At 45.2% G+C, this 4,734-nt stretch overlaps 1 protein-coding gene across 5 annotated transcripts in view; it reads left to right on the top strand.

Moving 5' to 3' along the window:
• The window catches only part of TPM1 (tropomyosin 1 (alpha)), a 29,832-nt gene that overhangs the window by 1,869 nt on the left and 23,229 nt on the right, over positions 1 to 4,734 (top strand). The gene's annotated exons all lie outside the window — the stretch shown is intronic.

Genomic DNA, 4,734 nt, shown 5'->3' on the forward strand with positions numbered 1-4,734 from the left:
GAGGCGGGTGGGGGTGGTGAGAATCTGGGAGAACACAGCAACTGAAATTGGACTCTGGAGGTGAACCCTTCCCCGTGGTGGCAGAAAACCTCTGAGGTGTCATCACCAAGGTTTGTGCAAGCAGAATGCCTAGTTTTCTCCACTTTCTTTCTTTTTGCTATCTCTGGTGGGTGGGAAGGCCTGGTTTTCAGTGACCAATCTAGTCAGGATTCAGAAGACCTGGCCTCTATATTGAAAGAATGACATAGTGTGTGCTACTTATTCTGAGAAGGTTAAGCTTGATGGTGGGCCTCAGAAACCCTTGAGGCCTCCTTACCAGGGAAGTCTTAATCCAGCCCTTCAGATCTGCCTGGGAAGATGATACTTGCTTGGGTCTGCACTCTGAGGGCACTAGATACAGAAAGTAAGCTGGGAGTTATATATAGCTCAGTGCTTTATATGGTATAGTGTGCTAGCTGCCCCTGGTTCCCCTGCTTGCCCCGCCCCGACCTGCCAGCCTCTGACAGCCACCACATAGTCTCAAGGATGATGCACACACCACAAAAGCTCTGCCAGTATTTTGTCTTCTGCCCTCTGAAATCTCTTCTAGCTGAAGAGCTTGCCTCTTCTGCTGCATAAGTCAAGACAGGCATTAGATTTCCAAAGAAATGACTTCTTTTTCACACCATTCTGGAAGCTAATTAAGCCTAGAGGCCCAATTAGGCAAGAATTCCTAGGGAAGTGAGCAACAATTTCAAGAATGTATGAGCACCAGGGAAAGCTATGCCCAGAAAGTTGAACGACTAAGGGCAACGGCAGAATTTTTTGTATGGGAGTAAAGTATACATTGATGGAGGATCTGGGTTTTGAAATCAGTAAAGGCTTTCTGTGATGTGAAAGGTGTGAAATGTAATCTCCAAGCGTGCTTTGTAAATGAGAGACCCAGACACAGGACATTTAGAATCTGACAAAAAGAAAAAGTTTCAGTGAAGAGCAAGGTCCCTGGAGAGGGGGTTCAAGGAAGCACTGATTTAGCTAAAATATTTAAGTCACAAACTACCTGGCTTTAGAAAAAGAGCCAAAAAACATGTATAACTCTGCACCAGTTTTGTATAATGTAGATCAGATGTCTGCTCCGTATATGGTTAAATGGAGGAGGCCTGTCTCCCCCAGATTCTCCAGCAGGACGTTTATTTAGCTTTTTCAAAAGGGCCGCTGATAGATCAAGGAGAGATATTCCTTATAAGGAAAAGAATGCAGAGAATTTGAAAATAGCCCAGTAAGACTGAAAGCAAGAGGAGAAAAAAGCTACTACAATACTTAAGGGGGAAAAAAAATCATAATTATTGTGTAACTATGTGGTGCTATCATGTCTTTATTGAAAAATCTTGTTTAAGGGAGCTTTGGAATGAGATGAGGCAGAAGTAGCAAAGAGGATATTTAAAGCTAGTGGGAGGGGGGGAGTGGGCGGAGCCAGGAGGAGGGGGAGGTTTCTGAAACTGTTCCCTCCCCCTCACTGGAAAACTGTCCCTAATATGGTACACTTTTTTGGGGGGGTAGTATATTGATTATCTTCCTCTTTTAGGTTGTTTGCAACCTGTAGGGATGTAGAAGACATTCGTGAAGAAATGCTTTATTTAGAGTGATTCCTAACTAGTAAAAATAGTCAAGACCTGAGGAGGAAGAGACAGATGTCACAAAGGGAAGGAGGAGGTAGGAGAGAGGTCAACTTCCTGAGGTCGAATCATATTACATTTGGGACTAGGGCATTGGACTGTCATTACTCACCAGTGTAAAATATTTTTACATTTTTCTACTGCTAAAAACATTTTTCTACTAATTTTCTACCAAACGATTTACAAATCCTATTCCAGAAATGGGCTCGTCCTAGCTTGAAAGGTTGTAATTCACATGGTCAAATCTCTGATGGCTTTGTTTTGAATTTCTTATGGTCTCTCCACCTAAGTGGGGCTGGAGGGGATCAAGGGCTCCATTTTCTTTGGCTTTAAACCCCTTCCCTAATAACTGTGATGTCTATGACATCTGCAGTATGTGAGTCTTTATTCCCAATATGTAGGTCTTTTCTTCCTAAATCAGTGATTCTCAACCTTAACTAAACATTGATGGTTTAAAAACTTAAAATCCAAGCTGCACCCTAGGCCAATTAGAATCGCTGGGATTGAGGTGATTCCAATGTGCAGCCAAGGCTGTGAACAACTGTCCTAAACTCTTTTGTATAATGACATCAGCATGAAAGTGAACTCACCTGAAACTGACTTTCCCAGGTGTTTGAAAAGCAAGACATTAAGTCACTAGTTGGCTGCTTGGAGCATGTGCACGTGTCCAGCATTTTCCAGGGCTCCTGAAGGTTCCCAGATGCTCCCTCTCCCACCCTCAAAGTTGGAGACCTACTGTCTGTACCCTTAGGGAAGCAGTTGTGACCACCCTCCTGACTAGACAAACTGTGGAAACAAAGAGAGAGGCTCCACCTACAGGATGTGAGAGCCCATGCTGGGACTTGTGAGTCTCAGCAGAGACTGTGATAATGTCCTTAGCAAATGAGTCAGAAAAGCAAGTTCAGTTGTTAGGGCTTTCGAGGAGGAGGGGGTTGTCAACTGTGTTTTCTTTCTCTTCATTATTCCCACACTTAAACACATTGGAACTGACTTGAAGGGCCTTCTGTGAGAAAGGTGAGGAAAGAAAGCCATGAGACTTAGAAGACATTTAAAAACATAGCCCAAGGGGAGTATGGACCAAGACTTGTTCCCAGAGATTGTGTCCACTTTGGTTTTCATCCAGCTGCAGCCGGATGCTCTCATAGGGTTCTGTTGGCTTCCTTGGTGTGCTTTTTTTTTTTTTTTTAAACTTCTTGAAGGTTACATACTGTATTGTTGCATTTATATAACATTCAAACAATTATAACATTATAGAGAAGAAAAATAGTAGGTGCCAGGGCTTATATAAGGGATGAGGCAGGGGATAAGTGAACATGACTTCCAAAAGGCAATTTGAGGGATCCTTGGGGTAAAGGAAATGTTCAGTATCTTGTCTGTATTTACTGTTGTTGTGTAGTCACTAAGTGTCTGATTCTTGGCAGCCTCATGGACTGTAGCCTGCCAGGCTCCTCTGTCCATGGGATTTCTCAGGCAAAAATATTGGAAGAGGTTGCCATTTCCTTCTCCAGAGGATCTTCCTGATCCAGGGGTCGAACCCACCTGCATTGGCAGTCACATTCTTTACCTTGGTGTGCTTTTAAAAGGTTTCTCAGTCCAGCCCAGAATTGGTCAGATTCCAGATTACAACCTTCCTACAATCAGAGAAGGCTGTAACTAGAAGGGACCCTTGAGACAATTGTTTTTATGAAAAGAAAGTAAGTTCCAGAGAGGCTGGCAGGTCTGAGGTCCCACAGATGGTTATGGGCCATAGCCTGACTCTTAAGACAGTGCTTGTGTGTGTTTTGTTTTTTTTTTTAACTTTTTTATATTGGAATATAGCTGATTGACAATATTGTGTGATAGTTTCAGGTGAACAGGGAAGGGACTCAGCCAAATATATATGTATCCATTCTCCCCCGAACTCTCCTCCCCTCCAGGCTGCCACATAAGATTGAGTGGAGCTTCCTGTGCTGTATAGTAGGTCCTTGTTGGTTATCCATTTTAAATATAGCAGAGTGTACATGTCCATCCCAATCTCCATAACCATCCCTTCCCCTCAACCGTAAGTTGATTCTCTAAGTCTGAGTCTGTTTCTGTCTTGTAAGTTCATTTAAGGAGTTTCATACCTTATTTCGGAGAAGGCAATGGCATCCCACTCCAGTACTCTTGCCTGGAAAATCCCATGAACGGAGGAGCCTGGAAGGCTGCAGTCCATGGGGTCGCTGAGGGTCGGACACGACTGAGCGACTTCACTTTCACTTTTCACTTTCATGCATTGGAGAAGGAAATGGCAACCCACTCCAGTGTTCTTGCCTGGAGAATCCCAGGGACAGGGGAGCCTGGTGGGCTGCTGTCTATGGGGTCACACAGAGTCGGACACGACTGAAGTGACTTAGCAGCAGCATACCGTATTTCTCCTCTAAGACAATGCCTGTTATTAACTAAAGCTATCATTGAGTTCCCTACTTACCTTGTATTGTGCTTCGCGCTTTCTATTATTTCATAATCCTCATGTACTACTTGGAGAAGGCAATGGCAACCCACTCCAGTACTACTGCCTGGAGAATCCCATAGGCGGAGGAGCCTGGTGGGCTGCAGTCCATGGGGTCGCGAAGAGTCGGACACGACCGAGCGACTTCACTTTCACTTTTCACTTTCATGCATTGGAGAAGGAAATGACAACCCGCTCCAGTGTTCTTGCCTGGAGAATCCCAGGGACGGGGGAGCCTGTGGGCTGCCGTCTATGGGGTCGCACAGAGTCAGACACGACTGAAGCGACTTAGCAGCAGCAGCAGCACGTATTACTATTAACCGCGCTTTTACAGATGAAGTCACGTTGTTTTCCAAGTCACACAGCCAGGCGAGAACCAAAACCCAGCAAGACAGCATTTAGGAGGTTTAACCTCTGCAGTATGTTAGTGGTTTTCACGTCATGAGTTTGGAGGGGAGGAGAGTTGCTGGGTTAGGATCTGGTGTTCTGGGGTTCTTTACAGTCCCTTTGGGGACACATTTAAGCCCCAAACCCCTCGCTCGGCTTCTCTCCCTCTTGGGCAGGGACCTGGCAGTCCGGAGCGGAGCGCTCCCGCCGCCAGTAGGCGGC

The sequence above is a fragment of the Bison bison genome, unplaced genomic scaffold (genome assembly GCF_000754665.1).
Source record: "Bison bison bison isolate TAMUID 2011002044 unplaced genomic scaffold, Bison_UMD1.0 scf7180017845312, whole genome shotgun sequence".
NCBI lineage: Eukaryota > Metazoa > Chordata > Mammalia > Artiodactyla > Bovidae > Bison > Bison bison.